Genomic DNA, 14,242 nt, shown 5'->3' with positions numbered 1-14,242 from the left:
TTAGCCAAATCAACCCTGACAATCTACAGCCAGATTGACCCCACAGCTGTCATTTTGGCTAAAATTAAATATGAATAACTGGAAAACATTACAATATATCTCTCCCCTGCTCCCAGCTTACTTAAGATATGATTGACAAAAGATGATATATATTTAAAGTATACAACATGACATGCTTATATATGCATACATTGTGAAGTTATCACCACAATCAAGCTAATGATTATATCCCTCGCCCCACATAGTGTGTGTGTGTGTGTGTGTGTGTATGTGGTGATGCATGTGGTGAGAATATCATACATCTATTCTCTTAGCAAATTTTAAGTATACAATACATTGTTATTACCTATAGTTACCTTGTTATACATTGTCTTCATAATTTATTCATCTTCTAACTGAAAGTTTATGGCCTTTGACCATCATCTCATTTCTCCCAATCCTGGACCCCTAGTAACTACTCTTCTACTCTCTTTTTCCATGAGTTCAACTTTTTTTTTTTTTTTTTTTGAGATGGAGTCTCGCTCTGTCGCCCAGGCTGGAGTGCAGTGGCCAGATCTCAGCTCACTGCAAGCTCCGCCTCCCGGGTTTACGCCATTCTCCTGCCTCAGCCTCCCGAGTAGCTGGGACTACAGGCGCCCGCCACCTCGCCCGGCTAGTTTTTTGTATATTTTTTAGTAGAGACGGGGTTTCACCGTGTTAGCCAGGATGGTCTCGATCTCCTGACCTCGTGATCCGCCCGTCTCGGCCTCCCAAAGTGCTGGGATTACAGGCTTGAGCCACCGCGCCCGGCCGAGTTCAACTTTTTTAGATGACACATGTAAGTGAGATCATGGAATAGTTCTCTTTCTGTGTTTGCCTTATTTTAGTTAGCATAATGTTCTCTAGCTTTATCTATATCATTGTAAATGGCAGGATTTCCTTCTTTTTAAGGCTGACTAATATTCTGTTGTAAATACATACATATATTATATTAATATATTGAAAATATGCTATTGTGAATAATACTTCAATGAACATGGGAGTGCAGATAACTCTTCAAGATAATGATTTCACTTCCTTTGGATATACAGGCTGAGCATCCCCAATATGAAAATTCAAAATTCAAAATACTCCCAAATCAGAAATTTTTTGAGTGTTGACATGATGTCACAAATGGAAAATTTTACAGCTAACTTAAATGACAGTTCACAGTCAAAAATTTGTTTCATGCACAAAATTATTTAAAATATTATATAAATTACCTTTATACTATGTGTATAAGATATATATGAAACATAAATTAATTTAATATGTAGGCTTTGGTCCCATCTCCAAGATATCTCATAATGTATATGCAAATATTCCAAAATCCAAAATAGTTCAAAATCTGAAACACTTCTGGTCCCAAGCATTTGGGGTAAAGGATACTCAACCTGTATATACAGAAGTAGGATTACTAGATGATATCATAGTTCTATTTTTAATTTTTTGAGGAGCTGCCATACTGTTTTCCAAAGTGACTATACCAATTTACATTTCCACCAGCAATGTACAAGGGTTTCTTTTTCTCCACATCCTTGCCAACTCTTGTTATCTTTGATTTTTAGATAATAGTCATCCTGACAAGTATGAAGTGATAGCACATTGTGGTTTTGATTTGCATTTCCCTAATGATTAGTGTTGTTGAGCATCTTTGGAAAGATATTCATTGAGGTCCTTTGCTAATTTTGTAATCAGGTTGTTTATTTTTTCTATTGAGTTATATGAGTCCCTTATAACTTTTGAATATTAATCCCTTATCAGATACATGGTCTGTAAATATTTTCTACCATTCCATAGGTTGTCATTTCATTTTTTTATTGTTTCCTTTCTTTTGCTGTTCAGAAACATATTAGTTTGGTATAGTCCATTGTTTATTTTTGCTTTTGTTGTCCATTCCTTTGTTTTCATATACAAAAGAAAAAAAAAAAATCATCGCCAAGACTGATGTCAGGGAGAGTTTACCTTATGTTTTCTTCTAGAAGTTTTAGGATTTCAGATCCTACATTTAAGTCTTCAATTCATTTTGAATTAATATTTGTGTACAGTGTAAGATAAGGATCCAGTTTTATTCTTTTCCATAAAAGATATCTGTTTTTTCCAACACTATTTTCTGAACAGACTATTCTTTCCCCATTGTGTCCTTTTAGTGCCCTTGTCAAAAATTAGTGGACTCTATATCTGTAGGTTTATTTCTGGGATTTTTATTATGTTCCATTGCTCTATGTGTCTGTTTATATGCAGTACCATGCTGTTTTGATTATGATAGTTTTGTAATATAATTCAAAATAAGGAAGTGTGATACCTCCAGCTTGTTCTTCCTGCTCAAGATTACTTTAGCTATTCAGTTTTGTGTCTGTGGTAGTTTCATACAAATTTTAAATTGTTTTTTAATTTCTGTGAATAATAAATAATGTTATTGAATTTTGATAAGGATTTCATTGACTCTATAGATCACTTTGTGTAGTATAGGATTTTGACAATACTGATTCTTCCAATTCATGAATAGAAAGTATATTTCCTTTTATTTGTTTCTTCTTCAATTTCCTTCATTGATGTTTCATAGTTTTCATCCTACAAATCTTTGATCTCCTTCATTGAATTTATTCCTAAGTATTTTATTCCTTTTGATGCTATTTTAAATGAGATTAATGTTTTAATTTCTTTTTCAGATAGTTCACTGCTAGTATAAAGACATCCAACTGATTTTTTGTGTGGTGATTTTGTATCCTGCAACTTTACTCAATATATTTAATAGCTCAAAAGTTTTTGGTGAAGATTTTAGGTTTTCTCATATGTGAGATTATGTCAATTGCAAGAAGATATTAGTTACCAATTGCTGCTGTAATAAATTTTCACAAACTTGGTGGCTTAAAACAGCATATTATCTTATATATCTGAAGGTTATAAATCCAAAATCAGTATTAATTGGGCAAAAATCGAGGTGTTGTAAAAGCTGTCTTCCCTGCAGGGACTCTCAGAGGCCTTCTTGCCCCTTCCACTGCCAATTGCTGACATTCCTTGGCTGTGACCATCTGACTCCAATCTCTTCCATCTTCATATTGCCTTCTCTTCTTTCTGTGTCAAATCTCTCTTTGCCTCTCCTTCATTAGGACGCTTGTGATAACATTGGACTCACTTGGATAATCCGGGATAATGGCTTCACCCCAAGATGTTTAATCACATGTTTTACAACTCCATATCAGTCTGCTATATCACTTATAATCTTAAAAAGAAAACCAAACTAAATATTTGTAAAATCTATCCTAAGAGAACCTAGACTTTTTCAGATAATAGAATAAAGCTATCCAGTATTGCTAAGCAACACTTGGGAGTACCTGAAATAACAATACAAAATATTTATCTTTTTAATATTTATGTAGTATTTTGGTTATTTTTGAATTTCTGTTTATGAATCTATCATTTTAAAGTTTCATATATACAAAACCCCTGTTCTTTCATTTTATAACACTAGTACACTACCCTGTTTGGTTTCAGAGTTGGGCTATTTATTCATGTAACAAATATTTTTCAATATCCTCTAAGTGCTAGGCAGTTTTTTAGTTTTTGACATGAAAATTTTATGACAGATGTTACCAATTAGGTTTTTTTTCATACATTCCTATGTAAACGAATCAAACTGATTTGTGAAAATTCCTTATAATCATGACCTGAATTAACATATTACACTGAAAATGTTTTTATGAATGCTAGGTATGTCCTACCATCTTTGAAAAATAATGAAGCATAAACTCTTGTCAAGGAATTATAGAGCTTTAAGGAAACAGACAGAGGTGATCTAGTTAAAAAAGACACAGACCCCTAGTCAGCACAGCAGTTTAAACAAGGCACGTACTCATTTGCTTCTTATTCTCATGTTCCTGCCAGTGTTTCATGTTTACTCCCTCACTAAATAGGTGGAATTTATCATTCAATGGAGAAATTACCCACATGAAATAGGCAGTTTAGTAGGGTGAGTGGGCATGAGATTTTTGGACCCAGATAAACATGGGTTGGTTTCTTGACTCTGGCATATGTGTGAGAGTGCATAAATTATTTACTTTGCTGCATTCATTTATATCAAGTGACTAGACATAGTAAGTACTCTCACTATATGATAATAGCTATTGTGAACAAAAAATATAAATGAGAAAATGTAAATAAGACCAATGTTATGTGGTTAGAGACAGTATGTGCTATGTATGCAGGATTTTTCTTAAAGATGACAATCAATTATTTTTTAGGGACTAAGAGAAAACTTTAGGGAGGAGGGTCTTTAGCCTTTAAAGGTTAAAGAAAGAGAATGAAGGAGGAAAAAGAGCATTTTACATATGTGGTACACACATGTACCCAAACAAGAAGGAGGAGGAAGAAGAGAAGGAGCAAGAAAATATTTACAGTGGGGCGAGACTGGCATGACATGTTTATATGACCTGATTGCACCAGGCAGAATCTTAGATAATACTAGAAAATAATATTTTATAGTTAGAGTAGGGCCCAAGTACCGTAGATCTTGAAAATCAGGCATGAATGTTTACATGTGATATGACGCAAGATAGGGAACCATTGAAGTTCTTTGAGTAGAAGGGTGACACGATGGAAACAGTTGATAATTTGCATATATAGTGAAAGAGTTTAAAGAATACTAATCAAATGAAATTGTGAACTGAGAAAAATATATCTTCTGAAACAGACAATTTAATGGAAAATTGTGACACTATCCAAGTAAATAACATAACAAGAAAAATACTTTGCAGAATATTGATTTAATGCATCACTTAAGCAAGAGAATATCTCAAACCTGCATTATCTATGCTCTATTTCCTTGTACCTTGGACAGCTTATCTATTTACCTCCCTCCAAAGAACAGGCACAGTTTTCTACATGAATTGTTTGCTTATGATGTATAGTCTTTAACAGACGATAAACTGCATCTAAAAGAGAATTCAGCACTTTTAGAAGTTATGTATTCTTTAATATGCCATGGGTTATACTATCATGAATAAAAATGACTGAAATTAAATTCAGACCAGCGGAAGATAACTGCCATCATCATCATCTGTTGAAAACATATCACTGCCAAAGAAATCACTTTCAATATGCACAAAAGTTTGCAAATTGCAATTTGACCCCATTGTATAAATTTCAATAGTCATCTGAAACATCGAAAGAATCCATTTAAAATAATTATGTTGATTCTAAATTGTGCACTCAAATGATATGTTCTGTTCACAGTTAGTGGATATGACAAGAACATATGCCATAAAACTAAGATAAAAAGTTGAAGTTACTTATCAAGCCTATCGTTAATTTTAAAAATGTAGGTAAGAAAAATGTACCTCTTGAAAATGACTAAAATTTTTTTAAGATAGAAATTGTTTGGTTTTATCTATATATTTATAATATTAGAGATAAAAATTAGCCTTTATTACAGTAAAAGCTCTGTGGAATTCTCTTAGCATAGGAAAATAAATGTCACTTCTCCATTAAAATGAAGCGAATGCCTTATTTGGTCAAATCAGCATGCATAATTTAATTAGATGCCCTAATATTCTGCAAAATAGCGTGAAAGGGCAGCTCAAATATGTTTAGTAGTTCCGAATTTTAGAAGCATTATAGTGAAATGGTATGTGTCCTTACAGAACACTTCACGATAACATCACTCTGCTCATGACTACAGAGTGGTCTTAGCAAGTTTCTACTCTTCTCAGTCTGCAAAGCACAACAGTCACAGGGACAACTGGATGTGAAAGTTGAGAGGCAGGGAGCTTGATGAATTTTATAACATGGATCTGAATAGATCAAGGTTTGCAGAAATCTGGAACTGGTAGGAGCTACAAATGATGTGGCTTTGGGGAATGGAGGGTAGAGGGAAAAAAGTTCTTGTAGTTGAAATTCTTTTGGGGGATGAGAAGTTTGATCTCGCTTTTGCTTTCATGAATGTGAACAAGTAGGAAAAGTGATATCTTACTACTTATAACGCCCTGGCTATTTGGACAAACTCCGAATTTAGGGTTGGAAGTCAGAGTCAGATGAAACACATCAGTGTCATTCGAGTTTCTCTTGCTCCTCTGGGAGTTGATTTGACCCTGGCTCAAGAAGAGCATCAGTGAATGCAGAATGATATAGATGAACTGAAGACATTGATAAAAAGCTAACATAGAGAGCTTAATGAAAATCAGACCGTTTAAGGCAGCAGAGAACAGAAAAAATCAAAGGGAAATAGTCATAAGAGATATTTGGAGAGCAATGCTCTTGACAGCTTTGGTGTTAGTGATAACTGGATTTTTATTTTTTTAAGGTAAAAGATTGTTTCTTTTTCTATGGCTCTCCTACATATCATATATGACACAGCATAATATATATTACTCATATATTACAATATATAATCCAATATATTTAAAGAAGCCAAAGAACCAATAGTATGTTTGTCATTTTTAGATGCATTTCAATGGTTCCATAAAGGGTTTAGTATAGTAGGTTTAGTCATACCTTATTATCTCTTCTTGCCGGGTAAGAAAAAAGCATTATTGTCACTTTTATTTTCCCATCTGATAATGTTGGTAAATAGTGCATTCTCAACAAATATTTGTTGATTGACTCTTTCAACCTCACAATACATATTATAAGTGAAAAAATGATTTAAGCCTTTCATGGTGCTGGAGAAAAACATTAGGACAACTTATCAATTGTTCCAGGAAGATGGGAGTGACTCTAAGGAAAAAAATTGTACATTTTTCTTATGAAAATGAAATGTACTGAGTAAGTCAGAGGGACAATGAGGCCTAATTATACACGGTATGATGATAATGATTAAAAGTTGCATCAAAACCGGTTTAGCCCGGATGTTTGTTTCTGTGATGAGCCCATATCAGGTCTCAATCCATGGGTCCTTTGTCTTTGGTCACTGAAGAAGAGATGTCAAGAAAGCCAAGGGCCAGAACATGACTTGGCATTAAGATTGAAATCTATGACATTGTAGAAAACTCCACGTCTCTAGGCTCTGCGTCACTTCTCATTCTTGCTGATGGTTGACTTTCATGACTCTCTAGTGTATATTCTTGTTGAAAATGGGCTATTTTTCCCTTCTTAGTCTATAGACTGAAGCTAAATCTTAGTCACAGTTTTAAAGTCCTAAGAAAAAGACTTGATTAACTGAACTTAGATCAAGTAACAAACCGGGACGGATACATTGTGGGCTGGGTAATAGGAACAGGATTACCTCAGTTGCAAACATGTGAATGGAAGGCTACAGTGGAATTTCTGAGAAAAGAGGTGTGGGAATCTATGCAATAGGCATTCACTGTATTTGTCTATCTTGAGCTGTTGGCAGGAGTTGTGCTCTAAACAAAAAGAAGTAAATACCTTCCAGTATGACTGGATTTTCCTCCCTCCCATGCCCCCGTATCATTCCAGATTCCCTTGTCTAGATTGAGCCAGTGGATTTGTATTTGATCTGAAAGTTTTCAATCTACAGATGAGTTCTATAATCATTTGAGTATTCAAGTTTGAGTTTAATCCATTTCTGCTTTTTCTCCTTCTACCCAGACCTGAAGCTCAGGTTCCAGCATGCTCCATTGATGACTGTGCCCCCTGTACAGTTGTTTTCAATCCCCACTAGCTAAGAAGCATATTTTTGTCATTTGCTTTTCATTCCTTGAAATCATCCCTAATGCCAAAGCTTAAACTGGACCTTTTTTTTTTTCTTCCAGGCTTAATTCACTTTATTTTTCTTGTATGAAAACGTTATGTTGTAGCCACAGCTGGAGCCTGGGTCCTTTGCACCGAGACTGTGGTCTTGAGGAGGTGGTCAGTGAATTCCTGATAGGGAGACTTGGTGAATACAGTCTTCTTTCAGAGGTCTGTATTCACTTAGAGATGTTAAAACTACATAGTTTGTTAAAAGTCATAAAGGAGCAAGTATGTTTTAATTATAAAACCCCGGTCTTTCCTCTAATGAGTCCATAAAGCAAATAACCACAACTGAATAGGATAATGTGTATAAAGTACCAGACAGTAATAACTTAATGCCACAACCATTTATTTGGAATCTTCTATATACCTGGCACTGGGCTAAGTACTCTACAAACTTCCTTCATTTAATTTTTAACCCGAAAGAAGGAGGAAGTATGTTTTAAGCCAGAGGTCGGGGGTCAGGTAGCTGTAGGTCTTAGAGACAGCATCAAAGGTGGCCTTGGCAAAGTTGCCCAGGGTGGCAGTACAGCCCGTGGCTGAGGTGTAGCAGTCATTGATACCAGTCATCATGAGCAGCTTCCTGGGCACAGGTTCCGAGACGATCCCAGTGCCCCTGGGAAAGAGGATGAGGCTCACCAACACAGAGACGCAGCGGCCTGTGACCTTACAAGGGATGGTGTGAGGATTGCAGATCTTGTTCCCCCAGTAGCCTCGGCGCATGGGAACAATGGAGAGCTTCGCCAGGATGATGGCCCTGCGGATGGCAGTGGCCACCTCCTTGGAGCACTTAACAGTCAGACCAACGTAGCCATTGTATTCACTGATGGCAACAAACGCTTTGAACCTGGTGCGCTGGCTGGCGCGGGTCGGCTTCTGCTCCGGCATAATCTTCGAAAGCTTGACCTTGAGAGACGCCCCCGGGAAAAAGTCAATGATCTCAGATTCCCTGATGGACAAGGAGAAGAGATAGATCTCTTCCAGGGACTTGATCTAGCTCCGCGGCCTCCGTCCCGGCGCTGTCCCTGAATACCACTGCTCCATGGAAGCCACAGCGGTTCCCCATCCCAGGGTCCCAGGGGGCATCTGCCTGGCCCCGCCTTCCCGCTGCACCTGCGTCATCCGCCATTTGGTGTTTTCTCAGAAAATAGGCTAAATTGGAAATTTTTAGCATAACAATCATCCGTTAAAGCAGCCAACTGACGTTACTATTCCCCTCCCCTGTCCCCCAACCCCTACTCATTTTAAGCAAACATTGTCTCAGATAATGACTAAGGTGTAAAAGTGGAGAAAATAATTTGTCCAGGTGGCAAGTATAATTTTATTTTCTTTCCAACCTTTCTTCCAATAATTTTATTGCCCTCTTCATATATAGTACGTTAGTCTAAGGCAAGTTCCTACAAAGGACATTTTTTCTCTGCTTTTAATGTCTTTTAAGACGATCGTTAAAACTGTACATCCAACAACACATTTTCTATCTGATATTTTCTCTGCTTATTCTAAAACGTTAAAATTTTAAGCTTTCCTTGTAGAACTTTCTACTTAAATTATTAATCCAATTTAAATTTTCATAAGTTATTAAAGAAGATTGCATGTGAGTAGCCAATTTTCAGATTTGGCAAGTTCTAATTCAAGACAGTGCTAATGCGCAGCCTTTGGGTATTAACTTTCCTTAAGTAAAGCATGAAATCATTTCTTTCATCCAGGATAAAATGTGGATGGCAGATGCTTTTCAAAGGGTTTAATTAATTATCTCAATTTTAGACCACCCAAGAGTTGGAATTGAATATATAGATACAGCTCAAAAGTAATATGATGTCTGGTAGGTCTAACAATTTTCATAATTGAAGACATTAATAGATAATTTGGTGTGTCTTTGAAAGCCATGTATTCACCTACATTAGGAAGCTAGAGTTATGAAATAAACTGTTATTTCGTGTGGCTTTGCCTCTATTTTATTTTTCCAGGGTCAATGGGATAATTTTGTAAAATTAATTGACCATTAGATCCTTGCTTTCATTAAATAAAGTATCAAAATCGTCATTATCATGGCCCTGAGGAATATTTTTGAAAAGAAATAACAGAAAATAAACCTTTGTAAAAAGAAAATCCAAGGAAGACTAACAGAAGGTTCAACAGAAGTTTCCATAAATACGTACACTCCCCAAATAGTGTTAAATGTACTTCAGCCTTGAATTCCACTGTGTCACAACCACATACATACTTAGTTAATATAAACGAGGCTAAAGTGGCTTCATTGAATCATATGTGTGCTATCAGATGAAACGTAAATACTAACACAAAAATGAAGTAGATAGGCATTCAGTGGTGTTGTTTGAGGGTCACAACACAATCTCACCTTTTATCAAAAATTTCTTCACCAGGTAGTCACTTTGCCTAAAATTTTTATGACTGGTTAGTTGAATAGAAAAATATTCAGCACTGGATATCCAAATGGGTAAATATACTTATTCATACTGGTGGTATCTAGTAGAAAAACACTACAAAACCAGTCTAGCAGAGCACTGAGCAAACATTTCAGAAAAGTAGCAGCTTATTTTGAAATTCATTTTAGTATAAAAACATAGCAAAAAACAAACAAACAAAAACAAAGCCAAAGTTGGCTATTATGTTTTTGAGCTCTTGATCATTCAAGAGCTAAGCGAAAGCATACCAGAAATAAACTTATGGATGAAGGACAAATGTAACACCTTGAATAGATAAATGAGATAGCAGAAAGTAGGACTTTCGTTAGGAGTTATGGAGTGGTTCAACTGGATTTTTGTAAATTCTATTTTGCTGGTATGTGGCTGATGATGACATAAGAATTGCTGTGACCTGAAGTTACCATGTATGGTCAAGAGATAGCAAGGTATGATAAAGTTGGAGGTCGAGGACAAGAATTGACACAGAGGATAAAAAGAAAAAGGGAGAGAGTGTGGTCCGAGAAACTCTTCTGCTGGAAATCGTTATTAAGTTACCTTTAAGTAGTTAGCCTCCGTTGTTATGCCCTAAGATTTCTAAATGGTTCCTAGTGCCTTGCTAATGAGTGTGCTCAGCAGAGCGGCAGATTCAGCATCTCCCAGGAGATTGTTAGATACGCAGAATTGAAGACAGCGCTTCAGACCTACAGCATCAGAATCTGTATTTTAACAAGGTTCCAAGTACTCATGTGCATGTTAATTTTGGAGAAGCATGCCTGTTTGGTATCTAGATGTAAGAGCTCAAACGATAAGTGAAATTTAAACTCTAATAAAAATATTGTTCTTTTATATAATTTTGTTGTTTTAATCTGAGACTAGGCAATAATGATACTTTGTTTTGCTCAATTTAATTCTAAAATATAGAGTATCAGTTCATAGGCTGCATGCTGTCTACATAACTGTTTCCCTGTGATTAGAAGACAACATAAATTATACTTTGACTTTTGTCAGCCAAGGCATTGGAAATTGGAAGATTGCCTATCTTCTCTTTTCCACATGATGTCAAAGCAGCCACATGAAAAATGGAAAACCATGCCAAGTGTGGTGACAGACACCTGTTGTCTCAGCTACTCAAGAGGCTGAGTCAGGATCACTTGAACTCAGGAGTTTGAGACCAGCCTGGGCAACATAGCAAGACCCAATCTTTAAAAAAAAATAAAAGGAAAAGAAAAAAACCAAAATACTGAGTTTTCAAATTTGTTCCACATGAATGATATATGTATTTGAGAAATTCTCTATGTCTGAATGCTTTTATGTACTCATAAGAAATGTGGCCATCACTTTTAAGAAAGGATAATAGACCAAGAAAAATCAAACACCTTTCAGCCACTTAAAGGTAAAACGTCTAAGTTCACAGAAAAGGTTATCTCTTACAGAGTTCAATGCAAAATAAGAGGCAGCCTTGTTTAGCTTGTTTACTTCAACTCCCTATGATCTGACCACATATTTCAATATGTACTCATTGTAAATTTGGAATGGTTAAGAAAAGTCCTGCTCAAATAACTCTCATTTCATCAGATCCCAATTTTCCCACCCAAGGCTCAGACCACCCAAAACACTGGGCAAAATTACTAGCAAGAACTATATAAATAAAGCTTTTATGCATACCTGTGAAAAGTAGCTATTTCCATAATCATTCTCCCCTTTAGTATGCAAATTTGAGGTCAAATTAGAAATCTTAACATAATCCAATAATTTATTTGCATGTCCAAGATACAGAACAATTTCACAGTCATCGTGAGACATGATGCTGTTCCTATGTTGCATTGTGACTTTCCAACAATCATATTATTTTCCAGATCTCAGTTTCTCTCTTTATATTAAGGAGATAAAAATACTAGTACCACCTTCCTCATAGTGCTATTGTGAATATAGGTAACAGTAGGAGTTAAAGAGCACTGAGATATTCCAAGTGCTATATTAATATAAAAGATTATTATTGGTAAGATATTCTCTTTTATTATTATATTATTATTATCATTATTTTGAGATGGAGTCTCATTCTGTCACCCAAGCTGGAGTGTAGTGGCGTGATCTTGGCTCACTGCAACCTCCGTCTCCCAGGTTCAAGTGATTCCCCTCCCTCAGCCTCCCAAGTATCTGGAACTACAGGTGCATGCCACCATGCCTGGCTAATTTTTGTATTTTTAGTAGAGATGGGGTTTTGCCATGTTGGTCAGGCTAGTCTCGAACTCCTGAACTCAGGTGATCCACCCTCCTCGACCTCCCAAAGTGCTGGGATTACAGGCAAGAGCCATTGTGCCTGGCTGGTAAGTATGTTTTCTTAAAGACATTGCAGGATTTATAAAGTGGTATGTATTTTGGGTTTATTTAATAACATGTAGTTTAGGATATCCAATTCTGTCATCAATAACATTCATTTTTCAATAGATTTTTCTTCAGAAAGTTGAACATAGAAATTGACCATTTTAATGTAGAAAGAAATATTTTTACAGGGCAACAATATAGATACACTTTTCTTCACTCTATTTGGCCTTGAACAGTTATTAAAGAGCACATAGATACAATGTTGAAAGAGTGAGGGAAACATACTCATAAATTAAATTGTTGGTATTATTTTTATTTTCATTACTACTACATTTTGAGTACTTTACCCAATTTCATTTTCTCAATCAATTTCTTTATAATTGAATATACTTCATGGCCATTATAAAGTGTATTTAGAATTTTTGAGCTCAATTGTTTTACCACAAGCAACAAAAAGTTAGTCAAAATTAGATTGTTAGATAGTCCTCTGAATATTCAACATCAATACATTTTTGGTTAACTTGTATATTGGGTTTTAGCCTTCAGTGAAAATGCAATAGTGGTTCTTTATTTTTTAACATATAGAACTAGATTAATAATTTTTATTGTGACAGGTGATTTTTCCCCTCAAGTACACTACTTGACTTATCTTATAGTTTTTTAATTATTGAGGCATTCATTCATTCATTTAACAAAGATCTGAATGCCTATTATATGTAATGGAAAGTTCCAAGCACTTGAGAAAAAATAATGATGACCAGCATTCTCTCGTAAGACTCATATTTAGATGGGGAAGGAGAGATAGTAGACAAGTAAATGAACTACTGAGACATTTTCTGATAATAATTGCTATGAAAAAACAAAGAAAACAAAACAAGAGAATAAGTTACATAGGTAGATGGATAGGTATCATTCCAAAAAAAAAAAAAAAAGACATTTCTCTGCATGATGACATTTGAATAGAAATACAGATGATGAGGAGGAGCCAGCAGATGAAGATCAAGGGGAAGGACATTGACAGCAGAGAGAACAGCTAATCAAACAGCTTGCAGAACATCTGAAACACTAAGGCCAGTGTGACTGCAGTGCAATGAGAGGGGGTGGGCACAAGATGAGATCTGAGTGTGAGGTATGGATTATGACAGGATGATGATGTGTCTTATAGGTCACAGCAATGAATCAGGTGATTAATGCAGATGTAGTGGGAAGCAACTGGAGAATTCTAAGCAAGAAAAGGACATAATATATTTTATGTTTTAAAAGCTAGCTGCTGTTGGAGAACATATTGTGGTAGGAGTGAGTGCACGTGTAGCAGAAGAGACTAGATGAAGATGATTGCAGCAACGCATGTGGGAGATAATAGAGGTTTCAGTGCACACAGCAGCGAAAGACATGGTGAGAGGTAATTGCATGTCAAATCTATTTTAAAGGTGAGCCCCACAATATTCACCTATCTGTGGGCATGCAGAGGAGAAAGAAGGGAATTAAGAAAGATAGGTAGGTTTCAGACTGACCAATTGTTGGGCTGCTATTAACTGAGTTGGGAAAAAATGAAAAATGAACAGTAGTGAAAGAAAAGAGAGAAACTCAAGAAAATTAGAAAGGCATCTGACCTAACCCACCTTGTAATTTCTATTATTGCGTTGTTTGTTTGGGATGCCCTCACTTTCACAGACCCCTGGAAAGGAAAGAAGCAATATAAAAATATATAAGATTTCCTAGAACTCCTCTAGAGTTTAAAGACAAAAGATTTGTCTGAGGGAAGAGAAAACAGGTCTGTC

Source organism: Rhinopithecus roxellana, chromosome 1, assembly GCF_007565055.1.
Source record: "Rhinopithecus roxellana isolate Shanxi Qingling chromosome 1, ASM756505v1, whole genome shotgun sequence".
Taxonomy (NCBI): Eukaryota; Metazoa; Chordata; class Mammalia; order Primates; family Cercopithecidae; genus Rhinopithecus; species Rhinopithecus roxellana.
The sequence above is the reverse complement of the archived record's forward strand: the minus strand, read 5'-3'. Positions refer to the sequence as shown.